The sequence below is a fragment of the Camelus dromedarius genome, chromosome 31 (assembly GCF_036321535.1).
Source record: "Camelus dromedarius isolate mCamDro1 chromosome 31, mCamDro1.pat, whole genome shotgun sequence".
Taxonomy (NCBI): Eukaryota; Metazoa; Chordata; class Mammalia; order Artiodactyla; family Camelidae; genus Camelus; species Camelus dromedarius.
Genome location: NC_087466.1, coordinates 7,362,307 through 7,381,016, shown reverse-complemented (window position 1 = coordinate 7,381,016; position 18,710 = coordinate 7,362,307). Strand labels below are relative to the sequence as shown.

General features: G+C 50.1%; 1 long non-coding RNA gene across 1 annotated transcript in view; it reads left to right on the top strand.

Moving 5' to 3' along the window:
• The window catches only part of LOC116150026 (uncharacterized), a 257,491-nt gene that overhangs the window by 185,477 nt on the left and 53,304 nt on the right, over window positions 1-18,710 (top strand). Inside the window, exon 4 of the long non-coding RNA XR_004133686.2 lies at window positions 124-301. This is a non-coding gene — a long non-coding RNA (uncharacterized LOC116150026). The remainder of the gene's footprint in view (window positions 1-123; window positions 302-18,710) is intronic.

Sequence of the window (18,710 nt, the reverse complement as noted above, 5' to 3'; positions counted from 1 at the left end):
TGAGCCCCTAGGCTTTTTTTTTTTTTGCCTGCCACATAGGAGCTTAAAAAAAATAAAAAAAGAATCACTAGCCTCCCCTTTTCTCCCCTATGCGGAATTTACTTTTTTCTTTTGCTTTCATAGGTGGAGATCTGAGGTCCGGGGCCGAAACAACATGCTTCAGCCAACTGACAGCCTTGAGTCCTGCAGCAGGTTCCAGATCCTAGAGAAAAGGGCTCAAAACGCCGACAAAGCCCTCCCACCATGCCCCAGGCCCCTCCTCCAGCAAGGCTTCTTCCCGCAGGATCGCATCTCTATGAAGGTGAGTTAATCATGATTTGCTCTTAATGTACACACACCTGGTTTGTAGTTGTCCGATAAGGAATATGAAAGAGATTTCTTGCAGAAAACAAGAGAGAGAAGATGATTCCGGTTGCCCACAATTCCCCTATTTGGAGAAGACCACGGTTTGGCGTTTTGTTATTTGTTCCTTCTTGGTCTAATTCCCATCGTGAGCACACACAGTACTCAGCTCTGTGTATATTGATTTTTCCCTTAAAGCCAAGTCCATTGTTTTCTATTGATGAGAATAGTAAGTACAGAAAGATGAGAAGATAAAGTCCTATTTAGAGAAAGTTGCCTCTGTGAATATTTTGGCATGGCCTTACCCAGGGTGTATCACTCACACACATACCCTGCAATCACACGTGTATTTTTGATATCATTCACTTCCGACTTTGGATCGAGGTCTCAAACTCAGAAGCCCTGGCTGCTCACAGGAGTGAGTGCAGGGATCAGGGGTCGGGTGGGGGGCGAGCAAGCCGGACTCCACGTGTCCCACCGACGGGGACATCTGCCGTCACTCTGCCTGGCTGCTGCCTCGCAGGAATGCAAGCCCAGCCTTACTATGTGTCCCAGTCTTCCAAGAAATCCCAGAAATCAGGAGTTCCATCTGAAAGCTCCCACTTCAAAATAGTGCAGCAAATTCCATTTAAATAAAGCTTATGTGGGACAAAAAAGACGCACCGTGGGGCTGCCCCGAGTTTGCAGACCTCTGTGTTAGGTGTCGTGCAGACGTTCACTCCTCATGTTTAACTTGGCAGACGTGTGGGGTCGGCCTGCTCTTGTGGAACTGGCTAATTGTGCAATCTCTCATGCATCTGCTCCGCGGCTTTGGAATCAGAAGGGCACTCTTTCTCCCAATTTTCTTCCTGGTGTGTTAGCTTCTTCCCAACCCCCTCTCTCCAGCTGCTCCCCATCCTGTTCCTCACCTCCACCCCCCGCCCACCAGCGCCTAACCATTCAATTTTATTAATGGCTGATTTTTTTTTAAACTGTCCGGAGGCTGCTGCAAGCTCCGTGGTTGCCAGTGGCTGATCGATATCTTGGCGGGGGTCGCGGAGCGGGTGTTATTTCATCAGCTAAGTGCCGTGTAATCTACGTGGTAAATCCCATAGCCTCTTTTGGAGCTGGCCGGAGACCCAAATACGCAGCCCAAGTGGAATCGGGAAGAGACACATGGGGACCCCTTTGAGGGTTGACCTGGGTGTCGCTGGTCCCCCATGTTGGCTGCATCCCATCTCCTCCCACTCTGTCTGCAATCCGTCACAACCAACGTCTTCAAAGTTTGTAAGGCTAGTTAGAGTTGCTCCATCTGTGGTGGGGAAGGCCTGATTTCATTAGAGGGTCACAAGAACGCTGCCTGGGGAGGAGGATGCTTGGTTCAAAGGAAGAAACTGAGGCGAGGAGAGGCTTCAGGGCATTGCCGAGGCCCCAGCAAGCACATCCAGATTCGAACCCAGGGCTGGCTGATTCCCAGTCTTCCTGCACAGAAGCTGACTCAGAGGGGGGCAGCCTCAGAAAGTTGTTTGCGTGCAGCCACGTGGACCCCTGGCCCAGGCACAGGGGAAGTCCCCGTGGCCTTGTGAACAATTTTACCCCATTGCTCTGGTTCCCCTTTATGGAGACTGGTAGTCCCAGACGATGTTCAATTACGGATTTATGGCCACCGCCAGGGCCTGTGAGCCCTCTCCTCCGCGGCTGGAAGGCATTAAAGCTGCGAGAGGATGGAAACGGCTTTCCTGGCAACAGAGGCCCTGTGAGAACTTGAGCTCCCTTTATAAGGTGGCTCCCAGCCCAGGGACTGGATTTTCCTGTTATTGGAGGGTCAGTTTCAGCATGGAAGGCAGGGGGGCGAAGGTGTGAGCAACCTGAAACCTGCAACACATGATTTCCATTGATTTTCTTAGCAGGACACCTGGGGGCCAGGTTTTAGATTATAGTGACCCTGCCGGGATGGGGGCATGCGGAGGAGCCGGGGGTCTGAGAAGCTCTCTGAAGGAGAAGGGAGTCCAGGTGGTGAGGGTCCAGGTGGTGAGGAGCATGGGCTTTGGAGCTGGACAGAAGGGGTTGAGTCCCAACTGATCCACCTCCTCCCCTGAGAACTGCAGATTTGCCACTGCAGCTCCCTAAGCCTCTATTTTCTCACCTGTGAAATGGGGATGATTTTGATACCTGCTTCACAGCATGGATTCAGTGAGATGATGCGATTCATGTGCTGTACCCAGTGCTCAGCGTGGCTCGCCCCCACCAAGTTGGACATCATCACCAGTAATGCAGGGGGGACATGAGGACCCCTCAGTGGCTGCTGGGGGGCAATCCTCACAACAGCCCATTTGAAAAATGACGTGGAGGCTCAGAGAAGCGTGAGGTGGCCCATTCTCCCAAGAGCCCAGGACTGAAGCCAGATGCGGCTGGCCCTTCCAGTTATACCACATGACCCGCCCTTCTGCCCCATCCCCCGGAAATTGATGAGTGAGAGGCGGGTAGGATCCGGTGCCCAATATGAGCAAGGCGACTGGAGTAAACCCTGCCGTCTGGAGACCCGGAAGAGGAGGCTGATCCCGGGGCGTGTGCTGTGTCTCTCCACCTGGTACCCTGACAGCTGAGGTGGGGAGCCCTGGTCTCAGGGGGCTTCCCTGAAGTCAGAAAGGAATTGTGAATCTCCATCGGGTTGTCTCCTAAGGGCAGAGACAGGGGAGATTGGGTTCCCGATGAACTAGCAGGGGCCTAGACTAGCGAGGGTGGAATCCCCGCTCTGGCGCGCTCAGTGCATCTGGGACAAGGCATCCCGCCTCCCTGAGCCCTGGGCTCCTGACTCGTGGATCGAGGGGATTGCTTGGCAGGGATGTGGATCAAGGGGACTGGTTGGCAGGGATGCCCAAGAGAGAAAATAAGTGAATGCAAAACGGCTGTTGAAGATTGATTCTTCTGGACCCAGACCCTGAGACACTGGGACTTTGAGTGCAGGGGGTTTATCGAGGTACAGTGGGGGAGACCCTTGGGATCTACACCTTCCAAGGAAGGGAACAAGCAGGATGAGGCAGAAAGGAGTTGGGGTGCAATTCAGCTCACCAAGGGCCCCAGCTGATCCCACGGGGGGCTCTAGAGCTGAGATGGCTCTTTAAAGTCATCCCGCTTAGAGGCAAGGAGGCCAGGGCTGTGTACCCCCTCACTGACCAGACACTGGAAGAAGGTTTGACCTTGGACAAGGCAGTGTTCTCCGGCAAAAGGCAGTTGCTGGGGGCAGGGGCTCAGCTGGGAGCTGTCAGCACTCGCAGTAGCTGGGGCAGGATCTAGGTGGCCGCCACAGCACCCAGCAAAGAGCTGCTCGACACCTGGGTAGGTACAAGCACGTGGCTGGCCTATTCCTCTGCCAGGGAGCCTGCATTAAGGCACTGAGGGCAGGCAGGGGTGAGAGGAGGCTGCCTTCCAGGAGAGTAGGAAGCCGGACTTGGGGAGAAGATCTGATAGATGCCAACAGGGAATTCTGCTCTGTCGTGATGTTTCATGGGGCTGGGTCTTAAGTGAGCCCGTTGCATGGTAGTGGTGGTGGCAGGGAGGAAGTATGTCCCCAGAATTACACAACTGGCAGCATCTGGGTGAGGGAGGCAGGAGGTGCTGCCCCCAGGATGGAGGAGAAACGGTTGTGCCATCCGAGCGACCCCCGCCTCCCCCGTCACCCTGCAGCGCTGTGCTTTCCAGCCGATGCTCGACCCTGGAAAAAATTGACTGCCTGTTTCTGCCTGACTGCTCGAGAGTTACAGGCTGCAAAGACAGGGGAGGAGGGGGGTGAGGGCGGGCTGCTGCCTACTCATCAGGATGGATTTTTCTGCTTCTCTGCTTGTAGGAAGAGCAGGAACAGGATACGGGAGGCTGCTCAAGGCGTAATCACTGTGCAGGCGAGGGCATGTCAGGGGCTGGCTCTGTGATGGAGGCAAGAGGGAGGGCGGGGCAGTGAGGGCAGAGGGGGCTCTGGGTAGGCTGAGGCCTCGTAGCCTCTCGGGGAAAGTGGAACCCAGGGTTCCCCCAGCTGTACACATGTACCCCCGTCTTTCCATCTCTGTCTTTCCATCTCTCCTTCCTCCTTCCCATCCTTTCATCCATCCTTCCTTCTTTCCATCTATCCATCTTTCCTCCCTCCCTCCCCTTCTTTCCCTCTCCTGTCTTCCTTCCTCCTCACCCATTTATCTAACCACAAATCCCTTAATTTATATACTTTCCAAACCCACCCTTTCTCCAATCTTTCCTGTGGCCTCACTTGCTCACATTTCTGGGGATCTTCCAAATGCCCAACCTGGTACTGACCCAAATGATGACCAGGTCAAAGATTCTGTCCTCGTGGACTTCACAGTGGGCAGAAAAGGGCTCTTATTCTTGGTAGGTCAGAGCTCTTTGGGGTAGAGGGAGCACCCAAGGTATATCGGCAATGTTAGAGACACTTGTTGGGGCCCAGAGGGCTTCCTGGAGGAGGATGAATTTGAAGTCAGCCTCAGAAAAAGAACAGGATGAGGAAGGGGATGGAGGCGTGGAGGAGCAAAAAGTTTCTGTGGCTTGGCCAGTACTTGTGTCGCCAGAGGCTGGGGTGCAGGGCAGTGAGAGGTAGGGGGTGGGAAATGGTTTAATTTAATGCAGATCATGAAAGGTCAAGAATTTTGACTTTACTCTGCATTGAGTGGGAGTCATTCTTATAGCAGGTGAGGATCCAGAACATTTGCCGCTGTGACCTCTCACTCACTCGCCACCATGGAGCTGCCTGAAAGGCAGAGAACCTCGGGGTTCCATGGAACACAGTTTGAAAACCACAGAAAGGTGGTGGGGAGCCTCCTCTGAACTTTGACGAGCCCACATACTGCAGGTTCCACCTCTTGCACCATCAAGAATCTGAGTTTGTGGGGGGACAGAGAAGCCTGCTTTTTTCTCCAAGTGGGAATCAAGTCCTAGTTCCTTAGGGAGACACACGAGTTCCTCCAGAATGTTCTAACCCCCAGGTTCATCCCTGCCGTTCTCAGCCCCACTTCCCAGCCCTACTCACATGGTCCAGCTGGCCTCTCCCCAGATCCACTCCCCCCACTCCTGATGTCTTTGCCTGGCCTGTCCCCATTCTGTCCAGTTTTGTTTGGGTCCCTGCTGACCTCCTTCCAGCTCGAACGTCTTCTTGACCTCCGGTGACCGGCTCTGAGAGCTGAGGTCAGGTGCCACCCTGTGCACAGTCGGTACTCAATAGGTGCTTGCTGAATGCCGCCCCCACCAAGAAACCAAGAAAAGCATGAATAACAATGTGGACCCACAAGTTCATAGACACACGTCTTCGTTTTCCAGGATGAGCAATTCTTGTGGGGAGAACTGGGTAGGGGGAGGAAGGGGGCTCCATCCTGGTACACACTAGGTGCTCAGAAAGTGCCGATTGAGGGAAACAGAGTGCACCCATGTCTCTGGGTGGTGCCAAGGGAGGTTTGGGGGGTTTGAGATGGTGGTCATTGACGGTCTGAGAATGTCCCTCAAACCTCAGGGCACACTGCCCCCCTGCCCGCCTTGGCCTAGCGCAGGGAGGAGGGTGGGGCGGGGCATTCTCTGTGGCGTGGCATGTCTCCGGATGTGTGCCCTCCTTCCAGCTGTTTACATCATTAATTCACACGGCCCAATTTGCAATTGCACTCCAACTCAATACTTTTTTACGATGCAATTACTACTCAGAGATGAATTTTTTATGAGTTTCCTTTGAATGTCTCCAGGGCCCTTTATTCTTGAAGAAATCTCCTCTTGGAAGAGGGCTGATTCTCTTAGAGGAGGAATTGAAAGCCCTCTGATCCTCCCAGGCACCACCTAAGTAGCCTGTCTTCCAGGCAGCCTTCCCTGGTTGTGATGTGTGGAGAGGAAGGGCCTCCTGTGGCATGGGCAGCAATACAGGTTGGTGGTCAAGAGAACAAACTCTGGGGTCAGCATAACCTGGATTCAGATTCTCACTGCAACATTTAGTAGCTCTGCAGGCTTGAGTGAATAACTAAACTTCTCTGAGCCCCAGACTGTCATCTCATGAACAGGGATCAGTGGCCATGTGGCTACCGGTCTCCCAGACTTGCCTGGGGGAAGGAACGCAATCTTGCTGCAAAGTACCCGGCACGCAGCTAGCGCTCGTGAAGTATTTGCTGTTATTATCATCGTGTGCAGTATGAGGGGCAGCGGGCATTCAGCCCCTCAGATAAATTCACCTTCTTCACCTCCGTAGTTCATTGGATGGGGAGGGTAGAAAGGTGCAAGGGACCGCCCTCCCCCAGGAGACACAGAGAGTGTCTTTGGAATTTAATGGCCATGAGCTTTGCTATATGGCCAGGTTTTCTTTCTTTTTCTTGCCTGTCCCAGTGTTGGTCATTTTTCTGTATTGCACCAGGGAAGAGGGAGCAGGAGGAGGCTGGGCGGGTGCCCTGGGGAGGTGGTTTACACCTTGTAGAGGTTTAGACAGCCTGGAGTCAGACATGCGTCTGCTGCTTCCTGGAGCTTCCTAGACCTTGGGCTGAGAGGTGTCTTTGTTCCTCTTAACTGATGTAGCACTTAAGGTCCAGAGAGGGAAGGGGGGGCCTGAGGACCCACTGCTCCTCAGTGCCTGAAAGTCTGTGCCCATCTCTGCACCCCAGACAACTCCTATTCATCCTCCATGTGCCCGCCCAAATGCCCCATCTTCAGGGAAGTTTTCTCTGAATGCCCCTGGCGGCCTGGATTTTGCTTTCAAAGTGCTTACCAAACCACTGAACTTGTAAAGGCTTTTTCTTTTTCCTTTCTCCCAGTGCCTTCCTCCTTTCATCCTCCTCCCCTTCCCCTCCCTCCTCCTCTTCTTCCTTCTCTCTCTCTCTATCATCTCTCGTGCATCTATTTATCTATTTAGCAATCTATCCATCTATCTATCATAAGTTCCCTTGCCATTTTGTTGAAACAACATTACACATTTTAAAAGCAAACACTTACACAGCAAAAAAAGCTCTCTCACCTCCTTGTACCCTAACACCCCAGCTTTATCCCCAAGGCATCCCTTGTTCCCTTGTGGATTCTCCCAGACCTTTTCTGAAAGTACAAGTCCACGAAAGCCCAGCCAAGGACTCTGTTCTTTACAAATGGACACACTGCCATCACTATCTGAGCCCTGGCTTTTTCCACTTAGAGGGTTGTTCTATGTCCTTACCGTACTGCTATCTGCTTCATTTAAAGGGCCACATGGTACCCTATTCTAGGGTGAGCCAAACTACATCTATCAATGGACCCTTTGTCTTCTGTTACTACCTTTTTGATGTCTGTTTCCCCAATTTGACTATAGACTTTGTGGGAACAGAACAGTTTTTGTTTTGTCTACTTCTTTATCTTCAGAGTCTAGCATGGGGAGTCTGAAACATAGCAGGTTCTCAATAAATAGTCCTTGAAAGGATGGATGGATGGAGGATGGATGGAAGGAAGGAAAGATGATTAGATGGATGGGGAGATGGCTTACAGAGCCTGGCCTGGGTCTCTGGTCCTTCTGCCCTTTTCCTGTGGCCTGAGGGATGCAGCCCCTTGACCATCTCGCCCGAGGGAGGACGCAGTGGGGAGTCCCTGTCTCCTGGCAGCGCCAGTCTTGAAGATGAGCACGTGCTGTCCTGCTCTGAGGCTCTGTGAACCCGGGAGCAATAAATAGCAGGCTTCCACCCAGAGTGCTCCCTCGGACACTCGCAAACAGCAGTGACTCCCCAAGGCCTGCCAGTGCTGGGTGGAGTTGCACCACGTTATGGAAACTTCTATTTCTACTTTATAAAAACAAAGTAGGAAAGGAAAGCTGGCTCTGCGTGAGCCCCACACTGGCCCTGTGAGTCATCTTTATCCAAGCAAGACGAGCAAACCTTCCCAGGACTGGGCCCCTCTCTGAGCCATCGGCCAACAAGGTCGCGTCCCCCACCAGCCTCCCACAGCCCTGTCCGCCCCGGGTCGCAGACTCAGATGCCCCCAGGGGTCAGGCCAGAAACACGATGAAAAGTGAGGCCAGCACAGAGCCACATGGAAAACACTTTTCTCTTCTACACCAGGAATTTGCATTTTTATGTGAAATCTCCCAAATTTTAAATTCTGGAAACCAATTCAGATATTTTTAAAAATGCTATGTAGGCTACGCTAACCTGCAGAGGGCTGGCCTGAGCTGGAGAACCAGTGCTGTGAGCCTCTGCTGGGCACTCCTGCAGGAAAGTCAGCAGCCTTCTGGCTACCATTTGGGTTTGCTTCTGAGTTCCCTGTGGTCAGGGGCCCTGTCTGTACATCTCTGGATCCCAGAGACCCTGCAGACGGGAAACAAAAGCAACTGTTGAGGGCTGTCTCTGATTTGAATGAAAGCATCGGTTGTACAGATACGTATCAGTCACACAGGTGTGTGCTGCTCTGAGTGATGGGCACTTCCTTTGCACCTCTTTTCTCCCTTCTTTCTGGTGTTGATAAGCTAAGGCTTGAGTTTCAGGTAGCCCGAGTTCAAGTCCTTGCTCTGCCACTTACTAGCTGGCCAACTTTGGGCAAGTGATTCAGCTGTTTTTGGCCAAGCCTCTGTTTGCTCACTTGTGACATGGAGGTCATTACAGACTATGTCTCACCATAAAAATTAAATGAACTGGTGGATGGGAAGCATTGAGAACAGTGCCTGGCTCCTTGTTAAGCGTTTAATCCATGGAGCTATTAATAGTCACCCATTTGCCGAGAGCTCCTGAAACGTTCCTTCAGTGTTAAGCTTCGTGCTCGCCACTAAGGGTTCAGCTCTAAGCAAAGCAGACCCACCCGGAGGAAGCCCATCCCATGAAATTCTCAAGGAAGCCCCATTTTATGGATGAGGACACTGAGGCTCAGAGAGGTGAAGTGACTTGCTGGAGGTCACACAGCTGGTCAGTGACTGCGATGGGATTCTAATCAGGTATCTGGCCTTCCCTCTAGAGCAGAAAGCCTGCCTTTCCCACAGGACTTCTCTTGACAAGCAGGGCTTATCCACTGTACCTGGGAATGGCCACATGTCCATGGAGTCCACGACCAAGGGTCGTGCACCTTTCATCCCAGGGGGCCAGCCCTTGACGGTGCAGCATCACCTCCTTGCCCTGAGTTGTGACATCTGGGCAACTCGGGGGACAAAATTTATTGAGCACTTACTATGTGCTCGACCCTGTTGTAAGAGCTTTAAATTAATGGACTCATTTAATTTGTCCAGCCACCCTCAGTGAGGGGATAGTACAGTATTCCTATTTTACAGGTGAGCACACTGAGGCCCACAGAGCAGAAGTAACTTGCTCAAGGTCACAGAGTGGGGTGTCCTTAGACATCAGAATACAAGGTTTCATGGGGCTCAGGAGGAGAGAGAGTGATCTTCCTGCCTGGAGGTGCCCTACATGATGTGCCATGAAGCCTGGGGTGCAGGGCTCTCAACTCCAGCTCCGGCCACTCACCCTGCCACCCACTCACGTGCCACCCTGGGCTGAGCAATACACCTGTGAGACCCACTTTGGAACAGCAGATGGGTATGAGGACCAGAACACCTAACTGCATGCAAACAAGCTGTGTGGGTAGAGGGTGTTGACCACTCTCCCTGGTCTCCATCAGTCTCGGCTCTGACCCTGGCTCGACCTCCAGGCACTGCCAACCAGTCGCTCACCTTTGCTGAGGGCATAGGCTGCTGTTTGTCAGAAGAACTAGACCACATTCATTCATTCAGAAAGAATAAGAACATCTGGTTTTTGCCCATCGGCTACTGTGTGACCTGGGGCTTGTCCCTTCCCATCTCTGGTCCTCAGCATCTCCCGGGGCTTAAACTCCACGACCTCTTGGAACCTTTTAGGCTCAAGCAGTTGATGGAAAATCGCAAAGACCCCAGAGCACCTCCCTCAACTAGTCCTTCTTTGCTCCCTCATCTGGAAAAGCCAGTGGCAAAAATGTGGACTCTCCTGTTTAATTTGTATCCATCCATGGCACGAAGAAGCCTCAGGACTAGTTTTCTGTTTTCACAGTGAACGCTATTATCGTTATTGTGGTTATATTGGCTGCATTAACTGAACTGGATGAGAAGGATGTGCTGAGTATTTTCTCTGCATGATCTCTCGAATCCTTGAAATAACTTCGGAAGCACGATGCATTTCATTGAGACGAGGAGAAGTAAAGCTCAGAGGGGTTGATTAAGTAGCTCAAGGTCATTGTCGTGCCAGGTCGGGGAGAAGCCACAGTTTGAACCTGGGAACTCCCAGTTCAGCATCTCGGCTCTTGGCCATGAGACGTCCTGCCCTGTGGGTCAGAAGGCAGATTCTCCTCCCCCTGCCTGAAAGCTTCCCTCACCTTGGCCACCCGGCTTGGAAACATTCTGCATCCCGAGGGCCAAGAAAAGAGAAGTAAGGAAGAGGAAAGAAAAGAAAAATGAAGAACGCTTTGTTCCTTGAACCATTCTCCATAAACAGGGTCTCTGCCAGGTACATGACTTAACTGTGGAGGTGACCCCCAAGCCCCCCAGCCGCCTCCAGCCCCCGTGGCAGCTGGGTGGTCATGTGATGCCCAGACAGCCCTGGTTGCTATTCAAGCATGTCTGTGTGAAGCAGCTCGGGTGAGCTCGGCTTCCACAAGAGGGGGAGGCAGGGGCTGGAGTCAGCCTTGGACACGGCCCCCCACCCCGCACCAGAGGAGCCCCGTCAGTGCCCGCTGCCCTTGCAAGGATGCTGAGCACTGAGCGTGCTTCTGTGCCCCTGCCCAGGAAGCAGCAGCTCTGGACAGATGACATAGACATCGTGGGGTAGCATAGTCACGGGGCTTCTGCTCAGTGGGGCTGAGCCTGACCTCCCAGCTTCACTTGCTCATTCATTCATTCATTCATTCCATACTCATTGAAAGCGTAGAATGTACCTGCCGCCCTTCTCTGTAGCTGGCACACAGCAGTGAGCAAAACAGGTGATATCCTTGTGGAATCTCCAGTCTAGCAGGGTAGATAGCCGTGAAACCATTAAATACTCAATTAGTTATTCAATGGCAGTTGTGCTAAGTTTCAGAAAGAAGGAGTACGCATCTGAGCACATGGAATAGGGGCCCAGCCTTGTCAGACAGCCAATTACAAAAGTATAGCTCTTCCCCCCTTCCATGTTGCAAAGCAGTTATTTGCAAGCACGTAGAATCCTGCAGGTCTAAAAATGTCAAACGTTGGAAGAAACATCAAAGATTATCCCGCTCCTCACGGCAAAAGGCCATGGAGTGATGTGGGCAAGGGCTCAGACCTTTGAGCTGGATTTCTGGGTTTGAAACCAGCCCTACTATCAACTGTTGATGTTAGTCCAAGTTACTGAAGCACTTTTCCTCGGAAGAATGAGGATTCACAGAGCTCTAGAGATCTGGTTGCAGATTAAGTGAGATACTGCACGTGAACCACTCAGCATGTGCCCACCCAGAGCAGCAGGTAGTCCGTGTCGCCCTCGATGATGGTGTATGTCGGCTGAGCACCAGGGGAGGGGGACCACGTGCTCCAAGTCCTCTCACCAAGAGTCTGCACTTGAACCCAGGTCTCCCAGTGGCCACTCCAGGGCTTTGTTCCAGCACAGATGAACTTTGGATGCCCAGTGGAGAGCTGCTCTTCTCCTGCTGTTCACCAGCCTGTCATAAACACACCAGGAAACAAGCCCAAGGTCAGGTCCTGAGACCCGAACACCCTGACGGCTGCACAACTCTTTTCCAGGGCACCCTGGCTGGTAGGAGGGGGACAGAGGAGAAAGCATCCAACACGCAGCGTCGCCATGGCAGGCGACTTTTCCTAATTATTTCCCAGTTCCCGGATTCATTAGCGACCCTGGTATTAATTCAGATTGTTGCATTTATCCCCATCTGTCCCAGATTCGTCATTGAGACGCTGACGATGCTAATGTTGGGGGGGAGGTTAGCTATGAAGGATCACTGGTTAAAGTTGTTGCTTGGAAGGAAGGGGGAAGGGCCCCAGCAATTTTTGGTTTAGAACGAGGAAGGAGAGCCCCCTGCGAAACCCAGACACACCACCCTGTAAGCCGCCAAACCCCCAAACCAGGCAGCCTACGAGCCCACAGGCAGATAGATAACCTTCCACCCTGGCCTCAGCATCAGAGAAATTCCTTTTAAATGACTCCGCAGACTTCCCCACCCACTGAGCTCCCCTCTTTGGCTAACAGATGGGCTCGGCTAACCATTCCCAGCTTTCCGATAAAGCAGTGTCAGGCAGTGAGGCCCCCTCGGAAAGGCATGCTTGGATAATAAATTCCAAGGCACCCCCGCCATCTGCAGGCTGCCAATCACAGGGGCGCAGGGCACACCAGGGCTCCCAGCCTGCTGCTGCAAAGGAGCTGAGGTGGGACCTCGGCGGGTGGGGAGGCAGCCCACCCCTGCCCACACTCACCTGCCCCTGCTGCCCTGTCCTGCTCAGCCTGTGCCCTGTCCCAGCCGAAGCGGGCCAGGGCCATTACTGCTGAGCCCCCTCCATCTAATCATGCAAGACCCAGCATGCAGGCAGACTTTGATTCAATGCCGTGAGCATGAGCCTCAAAGGCAGACCTTTGGATCTGCTGCCACATATTGGCTCAGCAACATTCCACTGCTTAATCTCAGGCCAGCGGCTTCCGCACCGGTGCCTTGATTTCCCCATCTATACAATGGGAGTTAAAGAGTGCCCCTCTTTCACAGATTCCACTGAAGGATATAAACGAAATGCATGGCACAGTTTCTGGTCCAGGAATATAAGTGGCAGCTGCCACTGTCACCCTCACCATCATTACTATTTTTAGTGTTGTCATAATTTAGAAAGCCACTTAGCCTGAGAACTAGACTTTATGATTTCTGCTTCATAGGATTCTTGTGTTGGAGATGGGATAGTAGGTATACAAATGCCTTAACCTAGTACATAGTTGCCATTCATGAAATGTTATCTGCCTCTGTTAAATCTCCAATTCATTCATTCATTCATTCATTCACTCACTCATTCATTCATTCATTTATATGAGAGACATTCACTAAATACAATGCCAGCCTCTGTTAGGTGTGTAGAAACAGAGAACAAAACACATGGTTTCTACCTTCAAGTCACTCAGAGTCTAGGGGGGCCAATGGAGCAGTCCCTGCAAAGGTACAGGTTGTGAAGGTCCCAGAGGTTTGCCATCTGTTTGGTAAGAGACCAGGTTTCCCAGATGAGTCCTCCCCATACTAATAGAGGCAATGTGTACCATATTGCTTGAGCTCTTTCTGATTGCTGAGGGTTCCTGAGGCCAGGGGTGCAAAATGTGCAGTATGAGTGCTGTTGAATCCCATACTGGGCCAAGGCAGACACGGCTAATTGAGCACCATTCGCTTTTGCATTGAGCCCTAGGCAGGTCTCGGACTCAAGAAAGAGTCCTTACTCCTGGTAGTCACAGACAGTTGATTGAAACTGACACTCAAGTTATAAACAGACATCATCCCAGCCTTAGATTAGGGATCAGCTGTGTCCAACTATGTGAGCTATGTCTGGCCCTCCACTTCTTTTTGTTAATAAAGTTTTATTAGAACACAGCCATGCTCATTCATGTACTTATTATCTGTGACTATTTTTGAACTACAAGGGTGGAGTTGAGCAGTTGTGGCTGAGACCAAATGGCTTACAAAGCCCAAGGAATTTACTCTGGCCCTTTGCAGTAAAAGCTCTTGCTGCAGGGCATTTACTCTAAGGTCCCACAGGGAAATGAGCAGGGTCACTGCTGAGATCGTTCACGTCACCATGTCCCGTCCACTCTCATACTGACGTCTCCTTGCTATGAATAGCCCGTGATTCTCTGCGTATATGTGTCACCCTGGCCTTGAAAGCCTGCACAACCGAATAGAGGACAGGCTGGAGGTGCCAGTGAGTTAATACCCTTGAACGGAGGCAGGATTGAGGTGGGTGAATACCTGAGCCCTGAGGCCACCACTGAACATGGCCGAATTTCACGCCAAACCATCAGAGAAGGGGTTTCTGTCCTATACTCTGGCTTCCCAGTGGCTGTGTCTGTGCGAGGTTTTATTAGCTAAACTCTTAGCCTTGTCTCCAAAAGCAGATTCCCCTCCTGAAATGCTCTACTTCCCTGTCCAGGGCAGACATCATTAATCAATCACAGCCTAATTTCCTCTTTGCGACTTTTCCAGTAAAGGCAGACGCTATGGACGGATGGGAACCGGCACATCAGATTAAACACACTGTATGGGGTGGGGGGGGGTCACCCATGACATAAAGCAAAGTGGATGGAAGCACAGCGCTAAGTACAACATGAAATAGTTCTTTAAAAGAGAACCCAAGTGTGCCAGTGCAAACGAGAAATGTAGGAAAGGGACCCCTCACAGGGGCATGTGCGTGTGTGTGTGTGTGTGTGGTGGGACTGCAATTTTCTTTTTCTCTTTTGTGTTGCCTCTGCACTGAGCATCTGTTCATTTGATTCATCAACAGTAGGTGCTCAGTAGGTTCATTGAGCACCTATTACGTGCCAGTCCTGTGTTAGGGGTGCAAGGACAATCAAGGCTAATGTCTTGTGTAATGTGTAATTGTCTAATTAGAAAGGTAGTTACAGTGCAACTCGATAAGGTAAGGATGGGAGCCCGCTCAGATGAGATCTCAGCTCACCTGCGCTTCTCTTCCCTGATGCCCGTCACAGTCAGGACGCTGTGGTGACTTGAGAGATTATGTGCTGAATCTCCCTCCCAGAGATCTCCCTTTCTCTCTCCCCCTCTCTCTCTTCCTCTTAGACTACCAACTCTGTGAGAGCAGATACATTCTGGCTACATCCCCAGGGCCTAGAACAGTGCCTGGCATAGGGCATGTGTTCGATCAGGAGTTCAGAAGACGGTAAATCCATTTATTAAAAAGTGGGAAGTGGGCCTGGGGTATAGACGGCGACATAAGATGAAGGTGGGGGCTGACTTGTAAACTACACAAGAGTTTTCACTTTGTCCTGAAGGCAGTAAGCCACCTGCTGAAGGTTACAATGTAATCAAACAAAAGAGAAGTAAAATAGTTTAGTCTTTGCAGAGGAACACAAGAATGAACTACCCATGCTGGTATCTAGTTATTCGCTAACCTGAACGGGGTTTAATTTTCAGTTCATACACAGGCTGCAGTCTCCAGGATTTTGTTAAAAGCATGGGAACTGGCAACACAGACCTGAAATCCTGACGAATGGGTTTGTGTTCCTGGAGAGTCAGTATGTAATGTGTGATTTGTCCTTAAGCTGTGGGGTCACCTTGATTAGTCTTCTTAAAGGGTTTCCTACCCACTGAGGCAGAGAAGAGTTTCCAAGGCAGGCAGTGGAGAGGGAAACAAAAGCTACCACTGTCTGCCTGTAAGGCCCAGGTTACTGAACCCCTTGGAGCCTTAATTTCCTCCTCTGTAAAGTAGGGTCAGTGATGATGATTCCACCAGAGCGATTGTGAGGAGGAAGTTGCCTGACACATACTGAGCATTCGTTATCAAAGGTGACTCTGATGGTGGTGATGATGATAATGAAAAGATATTGGACGTGGCAGAGGTCTGGTTTTGCAAGGATGGAGGGAAACTGAGGCCCAGAATGGGAAGTGCCTGGCTCAAGGTTACACCCTAGCAGAGCTGGAACCCCAGGGAAGTTCTCAAGAGCCAGTTCATGGGCTCTCTCCTCAGGGGCTGCAGTTCCCAAACTGTGAGCCAAGGCACCCTGGGTGCCACAGCAGATTCACAGGAACGTTGTGAGATATTTGTAATTGTCAGGGTAATCCTAGCAATACTTGGCATCTCTCGAACATCACAATGCACTGGTAGCTTGAGGTCATTCCCAGTCCCAGCATGAGAGCAAAAAGAAAATCACATACCTTTGGCTGATGTCATATCTTGGTGACCTGGGTTTTTGGTGGTTTCTGTGATAAAATGCAAAGTCTGCACCAAAATCAGCGTGGAACAGGAAGTGAGGGTGGCAGAGTCCAATCCAGTCCTGAGATTTCAGAAGCTTTGCAGAGCTCAGTAGGCATAAACTATCGAAATAGATAGTAACTGTGTTTGTTTAAGACTGAAATAAAAATATTATTCTTCTACCAACTTACATGATTTGTTCAAATTTCTGCTAAGTGGTTAGGACCTCCTTGCTCTTTAAGTTTGCACCTAAATACCTAATACACAGAGTGATAAGGGATTTCTTTTGGTGAAACAATTCTGGAATGCTAAAGCTGCTGTGCACCCAGGAAGTTTAAGAACCTCTGATCCCTGAGAGAAGGCTCCAAGCTTGCAGGGGAGGAGGCAGGCGGCTCTGAGCCTCCATCCAGGATGGAGGTGTGAGGGAGGGAGGGAGGTTAATGCCTTGCCAGCAAGACAAAGCAGGAACAGGAAACCCGATCTCTCAGCTGCCGCCAAGTCACTGTTTATTTAGAACCAGTGGTGTGAGTACATTGGAAACCGTGTCCTCCCAGTTCCCTGACAAGACGAGCCATTCACTCATTCCATGAACGCATACTCAGTGTTTACTCTGTGTCAGACAGTGTGCTGGTACAGTGATAAATGAGCCATAGTCTCTGTCTTCAAAGGTAGGAGAGGGAAGAAAGAAGTGAGTATGAAGGGCTGCAGGAAAGATGGCACTATTATTATTTTTTACAAGTAAAGCTCTGTGAAATGCAGACTCAGAAAGGTTAAGTCTGTGACTCAGAGTCACACAGCATGAAGTTAGATCATAACTCATTGCCAAGATGATGTCCTGTACTGCTGTGTGTGGGTATTCTAGTCTGAGAGCTCAGACATCAGCATGGAAAATAATATCTGGAGGCAGGATTTGATACCACTTGAGAAGGGCGTGGACAGTATGATACTGACACAAGAATAGAAGTATCGATCAATGGAATAGGATTGAGAGTCCAGAAGTAAACATCTGTGATTAATTTCTTTCTTATAAAGATGCCAAGAAAATTAAATGGAGAAAATAGTCTTTCCAACAAACGGTGCTGGGGAAGTGGATATCTACATGCAAAAGAATTAAACTTAACTCAAGATGGATCATAGACCTAAATGTGAGACTCAAAATTATAAAACACTTAGAAGAAAATGTAGGAGTAAGTCCTCATGACCCTGGATTAGGTAATGATTTCTTAGATATGATACCAAAAGCAGAAGATACAAAATAAAAAATAGACAAATTGGACTTCATCAAAATTAGAAATTTTCTGCTGCAAATGATATTATCAAGAAAGTGAGAAGATGAGGATGGATGTTAACTAAACTTACTGCAGTGATCGTTTCACGATGTATACAAATATTGAGTCATTATGTTGTGCACCTGAAACTAATATAATGTTATATGTCAATTAAGTCTCAATTAAAAGAAAGAAATGCAACAGAAGAAAATGAATTGAAAGGATAATCCACAGAGGGAAGAGATTAGTTGCAAATCATATGTCTAATAAGGAATTTGTATCTAGAATATGCAAAAATGTGCAAGGATTATGCAAGGACAACCCAATTGAAAAAATGAGCAAAGGATTTGAATAGGCATTTCCCCAAAGAACATACATAAATGGCCAGTAAGAACATGGAAAGACACTCAGCATCATTAGTCAGTAGGAAAATACAAATCAAAACCATTTAAACGGCTGTAATAAAAAAGACAGACAATAGCAAGTAGTGATGAAGATGTGGAGAAATTGGAACCTCATACACTACTGGTGGGAATATAAAATGACACAACCCTTTGCAAAGCAGTCTGATAGTTCTTCAGTACGTCAGCCGTAACCTTACCACATCACCCAGCAATTCCACTTCTGGGTATCCACCCAACAAAAATGACAACACACACCCCTCACAAAACGTGGACATGAATGTTCATAGCAGCCACAATGTGGAAACAACTCGCGTGTCCATCAACTGATGAATGGATAAACAAAATGCGATGTCTCCATACAGTGGAGTATTGTTCAGTGGTGGAAAGGAAAGGGTTAACGCTAATGCGTGAAATGGCATTTCATATTGAATGTCCTTAACGATCATCAAGTTAACAGAATTACCACCATTTTGACAGTGGGGAAACTGAGGCACAAAGAGACTAAAAGACTTCCCTGGGGGCCCAAAGGTAGTGACTTCCAGGAGTGAGCGCTGACAAAGTGAAGTTGGCTGGGTGCTGAGTTCTTGGAGGGTCCCAAACTCACAGACCATTCATTCGTTACCCATTTTCTCAGTTAATTTAATACTATTTATTGGGGTCTGTTGGAGATGCTGTTGCTGGCCTGCCTGTACCTCCTTGGCTTGACCTTTCCAGAGCCTTCCAGCCCAACTTCCCACTGTCAACATGTGTGTCTCTTTGCCCAAGGGTTTCTCTGGGCACTGAAGCTTTCTCTGCCCTTGGACATGGTGACATGGAATTAACAAGCCCTTGTCTCCCGCCTGCCTCCACCCTACAGTG